This window comes from Etheostoma spectabile, chromosome 22 (genome assembly GCF_008692095.1).
Source record: "Etheostoma spectabile isolate EspeVRDwgs_2016 chromosome 22, UIUC_Espe_1.0, whole genome shotgun sequence".
Classification (NCBI taxonomy): Eukaryota; Metazoa; Chordata; class Actinopteri; order Perciformes; family Percidae; genus Etheostoma; species Etheostoma spectabile.
The window spans coordinates 9,311,585-9,325,652 of NC_045754.1; the positions used below are offsets into that span (position 1 = coordinate 9,311,585).

The 14,068-nt window shown below is 41.0% G+C and overlaps 1 long non-coding RNA gene across 1 annotated transcript in view; it reads right to left on the reverse strand.

Annotated features, from left to right (window-relative positions):
• Positions 1–310, reverse strand: part of LOC116672393 (uncharacterized) — a 32,454-nt gene extending 32,144 nt beyond the window's left edge. Inside the window, exons 1-2 of the long non-coding RNA XR_004327544.1 lie at positions 240–310; positions 67–121 (exon numbers count right to left, since the gene is read on the reverse strand). This is a non-coding gene — a long non-coding RNA (uncharacterized LOC116672393). The remainder of the gene's footprint in view (positions 1–66; positions 122–239) is intronic.
• Between the last annotated feature and the right edge of the window lie 13,758 nt (positions 311–14,068).

The window sequence follows — 14,068 nt, forward strand, 5'->3', positions numbered from 1 at the left end:
GTGTGTGTGTGTGTGTGTGTGTGTGTGTGTGTGTGTGTGTGTCTGTGTTTGTGTCGGCCTACTCACTTTGGCTGCGGGAGGTGATATGCCCAGAAGTGTTTTCCAGCAGGTACTGTTCATGCTAATAAAGAGAGAACCAGGTTATTATTTCCTATTTCCTCAAGAGATTTATTAAGATTTTTTTGATAATATAATAAAAATGCTATTTATTAAATAATAATTTCACATTAATCACTCACTTCAGCTTTCCGTACAAGAGGTCCAGGTCCGCTCCAAAGCCAAAAATTGTACCACGTTCCTCCAAACTAAGAGAGAGACAGAAGGGAACAAATAAAGGTTATAAATATTCTCTTTAGAGATTACACTCAGCACATTTTACTAACTATTGCACTACAGTGTTTATTATTGGTGGTGTGTTGTCTATAATTTATGACCTTTGCAACGTAAACAACTGTACATATTTTGTTCTTACCTGTTGTGACCCAGCTAGTCTGGGATCCGCTGCCTTTAGCGGCCTTTTAGTTTTACTTTAATTTCCCCTTCTTATGAGCATCTTCGCACTGATGAATCAAAATATCATGATTAATAAATGAAAATATGATACACATAAAAACAATAAAGTATTTGAACAATAAAAACTGGGTACATTGCAATGTTAACAATTGATGACGTAAAATGTATCTTAAGTAGCTTTGAATCAGAATTCTAGCTTTAGCAAAAGCTGTTTGATTATTGCGTGCTTTTTAATTCTTGAAAATTGAACAGATATACCCCTCTCCTCTATTGAGATGCCAAAGGACCAAGGGAGCGGATAAACCCAAGAATGGAATTGAAAAGAAATTCAAGTAGCAACATCTTAAACCACTATTAACAGTAAAGAAAAGTATACAGCAGTTTACCTAAACAACAATGAGTAGACGAAGCAGAATTATGATATACTCCTATTTCGAAAAGAAATAGGCTACAATCTATTTTCAGTCTTGGGTATCAATATACAACTACAGCCAGATTTAATTAGTTTACCACATTGATTTGAAACAGGGAAACAGTTAGCCGGTGTTACCTGTAAACCTGTCAACGGCTACCCACGTCGACAGATTCGCTACATATTCATGAACATGTTACTGGCCTTTGCATGCACCTCAATGTAAACTCTACTGAACGGAACTGAATATCTGAGCACTACATTACCACGACATTCTACCGCGGGAAAATGTGTTTTAAAAGAAATTAGCATGATCTATGTCGCGCGGGATTCGAGCCCTCGTCAGCAAAAATAACACCACAAGTCGGCTAAGCTATCTACGACGCTATCAATAATGTCATTAGTCTGCAGGACATTTGTTTTTCCTCCGTCGTAGGCCATGACTCACTGTATATCTGGGTACTCGAAAACAACCGGTTACCTGGATTTAGGCTTAAAAACATAACTGTATCGTGCACTCTAACTTCCTGCTACGCCTCTGCGCTATCGGTGTGCAAGGATTTGACATAACGTCTACCAGACAGCACACGGATTCTGAAACAATGGGTCTGCAACAACTGGTTATACCCTGGGCTGGAAACACCGTCTCTCTCCAAAGCTAACACAAGCTCACACACCAAAACGTTGTTTTAATATAGCCTACAACACATGGATATGGAGGGGGCGGCGTTGCGGTTTAACAGCGACCATGTTAACTTGGGGTTCTTTGTCGTCACTTCGTGAGGTTACTGTCGGTGTTGTGTCGAATAAGGAAAAGGTTTATCCAGGTTTAGGATAAACCTTTTCCCAAATCCTAACCACAGATGGCGGCGCTACGCATGCACAATTTGAAAGTCACGCTACGTAACGCCAATACTATAAATATGACGTGATAATCACATAAATAAAACTCACCATCACCATCGCCGCAGGTGCAAATTTTAACGGAGGGCACATGATCATGTGACGTAAACTAATCATTTCATTATTATTAATTATTAAATTCAATTATTAAATTCATCTTTTTGATAAGGCCCATGGGCGGGCCTTCACAAAAAATAAAATCAAAATAAAACAGCTTTGAAAAAAGGCACTTTGGACATTATGGAGGAAAGGGACACCTGTAGGCTACTCCCTCAGTATGTCATTCTGTGCTGTGATAGAGAGCATTTGATTTGACTCCTGTCTCTGTTCTAACTGCATTCACACGTCCTTTTGACAACTGTGCTATGACGGTTTTCCATCATTCTGTTCCTGCTGCCACATTGTGTAACTTCTTTTGTTTCAGAGTTTGTTTAGCAGTAGCTCTGTTTGTGCGTGGTACACTGTAAAATGACCAAACAACAAGCCTCGAAACATTTCATCTGTGCAGGAGAGATAGATGCCACTTACTGTATCAGTCAGAGAGATTAGTGAAAAGGAAACTCAAACACCAACAGCCTCTGCTTTGTGTAGACGCATTTATTTACCAAGATGTTCCACTAATGGCTACCTCTGCCCCTTTCTGACTGTTCGAACGTCTCCGCCTCTGCCTCCCCTCGTCTCACTCAGAAGCACTACATGGAAAGTGATGAGGAAATTGCCTTTTCCTGGTTTACCTTGACAGGATGTATGTGTGTGTGTGTGTGTGTGTGTGTGTGTGTGTGTGTGTGTGTGTGTGTGTGTGTGTGTGTGTGTGTGTGTGTGTGTGTGTGTTTGTGTGTGTGTGTGTATTTCACAAAAGTCCACACTCAGCTGCCTGTGGGGAGAATTTGCTGTGTAATTACAGAGGAGAGAGCAAGAGATAGGAACAAAATAGAAAGTGTGTGTGAAGCTGAGAGGAATGTGCTGATTAATGGGCAATCGAAGACAGCGTCCCTAAGCAGCCTGCCTCATTACCGTTCAGTCTGACCCAACACTGCCTTCATTAGGCCTTAAAACAGCCTGTTAAAATACTGCCCGTGTGTGGTATCCTCATTAAAGCTACAGATGATAACCAAACAAAGGCCAGATTCCCTTTGTCAGTTCAAAACGCTCAGACCGCTGTGCTTCAGCCAAAAAAAATAGATGGCTTTGTGTTGGAGCTTTGTATATGGGGTTGTCTTTCATCACTCTTATTTTTATTTCATAACTGGAGAGAAGACAGGTTTGGTATGGAAAAAATTAAACAGCCAGATCACCAAAGTTACTTTGAAAAACTTTTCTCAGTAATCTCTGATTCAGTGGTTCCCAACTTTTTTGGCTTTTCCCCCCAGAAAGGAGAACTAATCAGTATTTTTATATTAAAGCAGACAGACATAGTTAGCTGGTGAACATAGGGGGGCATTTAGCAGCTATAGAGCCAGATGTTTTCCTTAGGTGGCACCCAAAAAGAGCTAAAAGGAGAGTGAATGTTGGAGTTGCATTCATCAGGTTAACAGAGACACAATTACAAATGAATAATAATGTTGCTATGTGTTTTCTGGTTTGGTCAGTGCTCACACTTTGCTCATGAGTCTGAGTTCCACCAAAGAATGGATATTTGTTAGAGGTCTGAAGAGTGAAAGGTGGCTTAAAAAAAAGATTAAAGAAATGTCACAAAACATAAAGATATTGCTTTAGCTCACTAAGGTGTAATTCTTGCTACTTTATAGTGTCATTTGTTGTACAGTACTAATGGTGTTCCAGTACAGTACGTATCAATACATAGCCTGAAGGTTTAAGGCAACAAGATGTGAAGTTAGCGATGAAGGGGCTAACAATCCCCATTTTGAAAAGCACTTCTCTACTGGCATGTAGCCGTCCAGATAGTTCGTATTTTTTTATCCAGGTTTAGAGATATCGTCTCTGAGGTTTCAATTTCTACGGCAACAAGCTGGAGGTGAATGGGAATTGATTTATGGTCCTCACAGTGTTAGACAAGTGTTAGAAAATGTGTTTTTTCGGAATTTGGTGCAATCCCTGGATTGAAAACAACATTGCACAGCAACGTCAATACTGATGCTTTCACTTTCACATGTAAAACAATGTCAATAGATCTATGGGCAGACTTTCAAAGTGATTACACTTTTTCCAAAGAGGTCAATGAGGTTATAAAAGCGCAGAGATCAAAATGACTTGATTATTGGTGTCTCAGCATTGTCAGCGATGATTTAAAACCAGCATCACAGCACCTACGTGCTCTGCTTAGTCATGACTTCAACACCATCACAGACACTTACTGGATTTCTGAATCCAATGAAAGTGATTGAAGACTGGGCTTTATATGTCATTGTGGCTGAGGACGATTATAATTAGTCTGTGGGAAATTCCTGCTCAGGTCCATCTGTACCTCTTTAAATAAAACTGTAATGGTGGAGAAATTTACAATGAAAAGATCCCAAAGAGTCAATATGGTACAAAGAGGGCAGAACTGCAGGTCAGTGTGGGCTTTCTCAATCAAAGTGGGAATGTGTCTGCAGCAGTTTTGAATAAAAGAGGGCACGGTCAAAAGGCAAACATTTTACATCTTCTGAACTTTGTAAAGATGCGTTTTGGATGATGAATGAGCTAACTCTTACAAAGACTGCCAGATAAGTAAAAAAGTCACATTCCTAAGTGATGAAACAGCCACTGTGTGTCCAAAGGGTCATTGCTGAGCCTCTATCTGCTCATTCATCTGAGTCCCTAAAATAAGACATTTAAAAATCTGCGACTGCCCCTTTGTGCCGTCGTCAGGTCTCATCAACCGTTTGATCAATCGTGCTTGCAGGTGCTGTCTGGAGGATGTATCGCCGTGGTAACAGAGACGGCCATGCTGGACAGTAGAAGGGAAAGACTGACTCATCACGCTCAATAAAACAAAGAGCAAACAACAAGTGCGTCAGGGGCGGATGTGCTGCAGCTATAAATGTCAAAAGCATCATTTCCCAGGTAGCGAAGCAGTCGGATCACAACAGAGCTCTCCAGGCGGTGTGTTATGACAGAGAATATATTACAGCTGGCTGACCTCATGATTTTTTTCCATACCTGAGAAAATATTATACATTAACTTGATATGAGGTAGATGGAGAGACGTTTCCCCCTTATGACCTTTTATAACGTTTTATAAACCTTAACTTATTTTCAAAGTCCCTGGTCACTTGAAGGATTTGTTTACTGAGATCAACGTCTTGATCTCAATTCAAGGTCCATTTAGTGGCTGTTGAGGCGTTTTTAATCACATCACATCATCTTACTCAGTTTTCCCAGTTGTCATGAAAATGTAGATGTTCAATTTTTCTTTGCTTTAAAGGGGATCTCCACCTGTTTTATACATGAAAGTTTGTTTATAGGTCTTGATTGTAAAAAAAAAACTTTTGATCTGTGTAAAGTCTGATCAATTTGCCTCAAGTGATGTCACGTAAGTCAGCGTCAGTTGGGGCTGAAGTTTGAAAATGAGAAAAAACAATCTGGGGGTGTGTTAGAAGGAAGTGAGATAACCAGACCTCTGTAGCCCACTCTTTGTCTTTACTGCAGGCCGCATCTGTAGCATAGAAATAAAATGGACAAAAAAGGCAATTAAGCTGTTGGACATGGTATGTACATATGTGTATGCAAATGTATAAAGCTGCAACAGATTGTTAAGAAAAGGGCTGACACAGTTACGTAGATCATGACCTCGCTCCCTCGCTGCGGCAGCCTCAGTCACCCTCAACCACTTCCCTGAGCAGAGAAATCTTCACTTTTAAGGAAGCATTGAGTATTAAAATTCAGTCTTTCTTCCTTGAAAACAGTGAAAGTATCTGTCTGTGGGTGGTTGCTGCCAGTGGGTGTAAAAAAAACCTTGCTTGTTTTGAAATACAGGATGTTTTAGGAATCGAAAGCTTTTTAAAAGTAAGCAAAGCATTAACAATGTCTATTTCAAGAGACTGTTGTTTAATTCAAAGGAAACAAGTAAAGAGAGTGTGCTGCCTGTTTGAGTGCATGTTAAACTGTCACAAGTGCTTCAAACAGGCTGTAGTGTATTCGGAAAAAAAGGGAAAGTATGTCACTAATCTTTTTAAAACTCCACTTGATTTTAAGACTATAACTCGGGAAAATCACCAACTCTTATTTGTAGGGTTATTGATAGTTGGATTTTGTTGCATTGAAAGTGCCCCTTTTCTTTCTTTCTTTCTTTAAACACTGAGATGCTGGACCACATAACAGAAACGACTCTTTTACTTCATGTGATTTCCTTGCCTTCATTTGATACTCATGGTGCTAATGAAATGCACTTTTATTTAATTCAAAACAACTTTTTTATTTAATTTTTTAAAGAAGTTGTATGCAGTAGCTCGCCACCGAAGACAACAGGAACAAGTAGATAGAGAAAGAAAGTTAATCCCCAAAATAAAAACATTCAAAGGCTATTAAAACTGTATTTGGAATTGCATTATTCAATAATTAATATCTAAAAAAAAAAAACAATCTAAAAAGATACACTAGATATAGTACATTGTTAACTGCAGCTTTGTTATTAGCAGCAGAAGTGTAGTAAGTGTACGCACATGTATGTTTATTTTTGGGTGAGGGTAGGAGGGGGATGTTGCAGTTGTCAGGTGTCCCACCTCATTGTTCATTAAAGAAAGCTCATAATGAGGGCACTCATAACTGCCTGTTGATGAATAGGATGTGTTCCAGATAAAAAAGTATTTAAAACACAAGCATCTGTCAGAGACTTTCTGTTTCTCTTTTGGCTTTGGTAGATAGAGGGAGCTACTCTCCTGTAGTTACTGACTCTGAATCTCTGAGTGTGACAGTTGGGTGAAATCTCATGAAACAGCTTCTCATCTTTAAGGGTCAGTGAGTGTCCCGGTCACACAGTTTCCACCTTTTACAGTAATATGCAGCTCTATCAGGGAAAACCAATCTTTTTCCAACATCATTGATTTTACACTGTATTGGTTTTAAGATCAATCATTTCTATCTCTTGAGTCTTACACTGACCTTCCTCCTGTTCAATTTTTAATGAGAGGAGATTGGATGGTCAGCCCCAGCTCTTCTACATCCTTTCCTGTTTCTACAAGTACTGGTATTGGCTTTATTTGATTTGGGACAGTTCAAATGAATGCTCTGTACTCCAAATGGCCATCTGCTCTAACCTTGTTTCATCGACCATAAACAGGCCGGCTCCATCAGTGAAAAAAAAAGGTCTTAGCCAAATATTTGCTGCTCTTCGACCCCATTTGGTTTAGTGTGTTCTCTGTTTGCATTTCAATGACCCACGGTCAATGTCAGAACGATGGCACGTGTGTCCCTGACGAGCAGTCCCCTGATAAGACGCCAGCAGAAGAGAAAGTGACCGAGGCCTTGTGGGATAAGAGGGTGAAGGATGGAGCAAATGCAGACCGGCTGCTGATTCTCACACACACACACACACACACACACACACACACACACACACACACACACACACACACACACACACACACACACACACACACACACACACACACACACACACACACACACACACACACACACACACACACACACACACACACACACACACACACAAGCTCTGGTATCAATCTCCTCACACACATCACACAGCCTGCTGTACCACACACTCTCTGATAGCTGCTGAAGTCTTCTTGTCTTGTGTTTCCTACCTTCAACAGCTCGTATAATATTCTTACTGTGAGTGTCAAGAAACTGCATCAGGGAGTAATTGTTATTCATTGCTTTATTATCTGAACGGCACTTGTCGATTAAGTAACACCTCCCATTGCGCATCTCCTCTGTCAAGCATGCCTTTAATCCCCACGCCTCCTAATTATTGCTCATGCAAATCACAGATCAGGGCTAACCAAATCTTTTTTTTTGAAAAAGCGAGATAGAAAGCGAGGGTGTGAGAGGATACAAGAATGCAGGAGAGTGTCTGTGCATGCACGGGTGTGCAAGTGTGTAGCACCTTTTTGGAATTGCAGCAGATTTGGAATTAGCTGAGGAGGACGGGATTGTGCGGATTAGGTGGAGAGATTTTACCAAACTTACACTCCCTATGTGTAATTCATTTTGGCATCCTTGAAATTGCTACTGTGAGAAATTCAGCAGCTGCAACAGCAGCACTGAGAGTCCTCAAATAGGCAGAATCCAGCCCTCCTACAACCACCCACGACACCCACACCACCACCACCACCACCACCACACCTCCCACGTTTCTCTGGAGCATGATTGCATGAAAGCTGGTGGGGGTGTGAATGCAATGGTTTGGTTTTTTGTACAATTTTGCAGTGCCTCAAAATATTTGAGCCTTTGTGTGAAATGGATGACATACATCACAGTTTGATACTTCTCAATGTGCACCCCTAATCCTGTAAGAGTGTGTTAAAGGGTTGGCCTATACTCAAATCACTAATAAACATGTGTTCGTTGTATCTAGCTACACAGATAGTTTTGGTTTCAGAGACTTTTGCTTACTCCTCATTTTGATGAAGGTAAATGGAATTTTACAACTTCAAAAAAATCTACAGTTGAGAAGCAACCTGGTGGACAACTATTAAACCCCAACCATCCTAGTTCACATCCAGCTGGGGATTTTTGTAGCATGTCAATCCCCACCTCTATCTCCTCTCATTTCCTGTTATCTCTCCACTGTCAATGTCCAATAAAGAAATGTTTTTCATTCCAGAAATAATATCTTGGTAACCCTTGATAATCCACAGACCTGGATTCATCTGGAACTATTTTCTACCAAAGTGCCTGTAGATTATCTCAAGTAATCAGGACACTGTTTTTGGAAAGATGCATTGCTGTTGAGATCTTTAGATGTCATTAGCCAGGGCGGAGAGCATCACATTTACATAGAATTAACTTTCATTGTATTTGGGTTAAAAACAAATTCTGACAAGGCATAAACATAAAAAGGGAGAAAAGCTGGATTTATACAGTACTTGATACAAGGGGATATAGAGCTATGGTGGCATACATTACAACACCATAACCTCTTATTAAGCAACTATACACCCTCCTCAAAGGAATGTTTTAATATTGTCTTATTGTTTTTCTTGACATTTAGATGAGAAGATTGATACCTTTCTCGTACCTGTCCATAAATATGAAGCTACAGCCAGATGGTTATCAAAGCCAATAAATGCCAACCAAACAATGATTTTTCTAAAGATTAAACACAAAAGATATGAAATTTTAATTAGTGAGCTTTAGAGGTGCTAGTAAGTGAATTATTTTGCCTTTGGACAGAGCCAAGCTTTCTGTACCCCCTGTTTTCAATATTTGTGCTAAGGTAATTGGTACCTTCCCATTTAATGAGCAAACACAAGATAGAAATTAATGTTCTTCATCAACTCTGGTCCAAAAAGCGAACAGATTTCCCAAAATATCAAACTATTCCTTCAAGTAGAAAAACTAGCAAAGTGACCCCTGAAAGGGCTGCCGGGCCCCATGGTCTTCAGAGAGCAGATTGTGAGCCAGAAGTAGCACCTGAATTAGAGAAGACAACGTGGAACATAAAGGTTAGTAGCACAGGCAGCACAGATACACAGCTCAGGGAGTCAGGTGTTTATAAAACTGTAACGTGCACTCATAAAACATCATTGCACTGCAGTTGCAAGATAAACACTGTTATAGCCTACTCCCTGCCAGGGCCACTTAGTGAAAAATTACAGCTTTTTCTTATTCCTGAATTGTTGCCTGGAACAGCATCAGAAAACGATGCTGCTGCAAGTCACATCTGTAAAAACACATAGATGGATGATGAAGTGCAGCATTTCATCAAGATTAACTCATTGTCTGCATGGCCTCCACTGCTGTGAAGAGGGATCATTAAGTTCCCAGCTGCTACAATCCATTCAATAAAAGATAAAGGGGAGAATGAAGGGTCTCAGCCTGTGATGTGTAACTTCCAAGCTACCTGTCATGTGTCTCTCTACCTGCTTCAGCTCTGCAGAACACTTGAGCTTAGAGAGGTCTACTTGAAGTTTAGCCAACCCATTACAGCATACATCATACAGCGTACAGCGTACAGTAAAAGGGATTATATCACCAATCCCCGATGTCACTGTAAAGCAACAGAGGCCTTAGGTCAGAGTGAACCCCCCCTTTTTCAACCCTTCCTCCCCCTCTCCTGTCAGTGTGCATGGTGCCGCCCATCACAATCTAGCAATCAGATCACAGGTTCAAACCATTTTCCAACTCAGGACGGAGATGACAGGAGCTTCTGCACATGCTCAGATGCATGCTTTATTCTTCAGCTGTTTGAGTGGCAGAACAACTGGCGAACAGGAAAAAAGGGCCATATGTTGTGAGTGAAGGTGCCATATGAAGCTATCAAGCCATTTGTTTCTTTGACAGAAAGGTGGTCCACTTTGGGCTCAGGAGGATTTTTTCCTGGAAATAGCCATTTATTATTTCCACCAATCAGGGGCCAAAGCTGGAGTCGGTTCCCAAAGCAAAAGCATAGCTGCTCTTATGTTTTCATCACCACAACAATGGCAAAATCTGCTCTTTACCAGCTTTTTACGGCAGGTTGTGCTAACCTGATAAAGGGGCCATTGAATGATTAAAAAAAAGAAAAGAAAAAATTACAAACTAATGGGAAACGCTGTGCAGGGCTGGCTCGCAGGCAGATACAGTATCAAAGAAAGAATGGGAGAGCAGCCCACTCATTACTCAATTGCAATCTCAAGATAGAGTCATTCACTCACTAATGAAGATTGACGTTTTAGCAAGGAATTCTTTTATTCAGGATTCTTTATTTTGCTGAGACGTCAACTTTTTTTCTGGAAAAATGCAGTAACACAAAATAACGTTTTTGGACTTATTTACATCAATGGCCAAGTAAGTGTAAACACAAAGGGAATTTGACTCCAATATGGCTTTTGCTTTTGTTCTTGTGAATTACTGGATAGTTTTACCCTGTTATCCCTCTAAAACAATTCTGTTTAATGGAAGTTTTTTTTCTCTCCACTGTCACACTAAATGTTTAATCTTGGAAGGAATTGTTGGCTCTGTACATTATAGATTGTGGTCTAGACCTACTCTCTGTAATCTGTAAAGTGTCCTGAGATAATTTATGATCTGTGTTTGGCAAATGCGCTGCAAATACACACAACACAACCAAATATACAAATTTGCTGCAAATACAGAAACAAAGCAAAAAGAAAAAAGCACACAATCACCAAAAACAAATGCAACAAAAAAATGCTGCATCCAGATCACACAACTGAAGTTCTCCAGGCCTTTAGGGTTGAGCTCTATGTGGAACAACTTGATTTTTGAACACATAAAGAGAGAGAGAGCGCTCTGCCTTTTTATTTTTTTTCTGGCTACATGTAGCCATTCAAAACATACATTCTGTGGCACATACACGCTGCTAACGGTCCGCATACGTTACACGTTCAATGCAAGCTGGCCTCTATTTTTACTGTGGCTAAATAGTTAGTGCTAGTTATTGCACAGTTAAGTGTTTGTACACCCTCATAAAGAGTTGTGTGATGTGTAAATCAATGTTGTGTTTATTACTTTCTTGTCCAGAAGGCCTACGCTCCTCTTGAACACAGATGGCCCTCAAGAATGACTTGCAACTCAGCGTTTTGGTTGAGGTTAAATAAAGGCTGTGCATTGTGTTTTGGGCTTCGGCGACCCTTACCTGGGATTAAGTCCCTCCATTAGTTAATCACCCTAACGCTAAACCTTTCTAAGCCTGGCGCTCAAACAATGGAAAACATCTCACACAATCAATCAGTATTTTACAATGCTGGTGCTCAGAGTCACTGCGCTAAGCGCCGTATTATTCATATGGCCGATAAAATTGGTCGTCTCTGCTGAGACATCTGCTGAGTTTTATCTCTTCCATCTTGCATCCACATTGCATCCACATTTTAAGCAAATTACTAAACCCATCCCCCCCCCCCCCCCCCCCCCCCGGCCGGCGTGATCACTTTATGTTCATTAAAAAGATTTGTTGCTTTGATGTCTGACGCTGTAACGCTCAGCAGGCAGTACATGTTCAAACGTAGGGAAAATAAGGTGGCATAGGTCAGGATAATAGTTTCTGTTCTTTCTAGATAACATTCCTGTATCACTCAACCCTGTTTGACCCAATGTGACATTTCAGTTGAAAACAGTGGGTCATTCTGACCAGATCTGGTGGATACACAAATAAAGGGAACGGACAATTCTAAAAGAACATCACAACAGCATGATTTCATCGTAGCCTATTAAGCAATGACTATGGACTTTCCCCTCATATCATGTCACATTCAGCGTACACTAGAGGTTCACATGATCCTGTTTTCACTTTTACATATATATATACACAGTGTATGTAGCACTTTTGTAGTAAAGCGTGATGTTACAACAATTTCTGAAGAAAGAAATTTATACGACCACAATAAAAAAATGGACAAAAAGTGCAAGTTAGCTGCAGCATTTTCTTAAAATAAGCTCCAAAATCTAATGCTGCTTTATTCCTGCTGTGCTTTTTCAAGGTGAGAGAAAAAACAACAGAGAAGGCATGAGAGCGCTTTAACTGTCTTCTGTAGAGCCATACATAGTCTCTCTACTGCTGGAAATGCGACTGAGGAATTCAGGGAATGTGACTTCTCAGCAGAGATCAAAAGGGTTGAACATTAACTGCACTGAACTCTTCAGTCCTCCAGCAGGGACTGCCTCTCAAGTTCAAGGGTCCCGCAGGAGGTTGAATTTTCAGTGTCAATAACAGGTACGTCACATGGAGCAGTTACACCTATAGCCACGGGTCATCCCCTTTATCTGGCCCCAAACACTTACACACACACACACACACACACACACACACACACACACACACACACACACACACACACACACACACACACACACCACACACACACACACACAAACCATTAATTGCTCTTACGCACCTGAAGCTGCCACCATGAGGCAGAGTGTGACATTTAGAGTGATAAACACAAACGGAGAAATAAGCATGTGTGCATTATTTCCAAGGAAATTCCTCAAAAGCAGTTTAATTTATCTAAACTTTTGCAATAACTGAACATTTTGCAAGATCTGCCAGGTTAACCTCAGGTGACAACTGTTCTCCAGATGAGCTTTCAACACCAGTTCAATACCTTCAGCAGTTTGCCTTCAGGTGTATGTCTATGTCAGACACTTTGCATAAACCCGACTGGGTGCCCCTCGTATCTAGGAACTGTCAGAGCAGGATGTAAATGAGTGGGCTTAAAGTTAAATCATCCAGATTAGGGACCATAAATAAGTAATCTTTGTACTGAATGCTGCTGGTCCTTTCAGTCCACCTGCTAAGAACTGTTTAAAGCAATCTGATTAGTTAATGAGTAAATCTGAAATTTGATTCAGTCTGGTTAAATTCCATTCACTTTATTCCAGGCCACATAAGGAGAAAAGAAAGGAAAATGAAAGCCAGTTGATTGATCAGAGAAAAATGTACACCCAAACATCCAGCATGCACAGTCACACACATAATACAGCTGAGGAGGATTTGTGTCAAACGCTACAACTATTGTACATACAGTATCTCTTTGCGGAGGCCTTGGCAGTGTTCCCAGGTAGTAAGCAGCTACTACTGAACAGGGCTTTGGGTGGGTGCCCTGTTTTGACAGTGAGGGATGGGGATGTCCAGGCAGCAGCTGTGAGTCTCTGTCACAGGGCAGAAATGGGAGGTAAGAGGGCTCAATAGGTGATGCTGCAGTGGAGGCGCCCTCTCTTGTAAGAGGTTTAACCCGCTTCCTGGTGGGGGCCCGGAAAGATTTATGACCAGGCAAATGAAATGTTACAGCTGGATGCTCTGAGGAGCCGGAAACTTGGGAGTGGACATATCTGCGTGTGACTGCTATGCTATTGTAACAGTTTAGGCACCCTGTTTTTAGTAGGAACTCACCTCAAAGCACAGATTTAAAGTAGAAATCAGTGTTTTCTTTACATTGTCGCCCTCTGTGGTGGCGAGAAGTAGACATAGTAATGTTTGCATTAGTCTGGTAATTTAGCTAGTTAGCTAGCACACCCCTGTCTGTCTGTCTGCCTCACTCTCCCGGCGCTGCAAGTTTTCAGTCGGGATGAGAGCTGACAACAGCCCCGGCCCGGGGACATATCCACAGTCAGCCCCCAGCCAGCACTTAGCTAACTACAGTGTCAAGGACGCTAACGGCAGTTTACTGAACC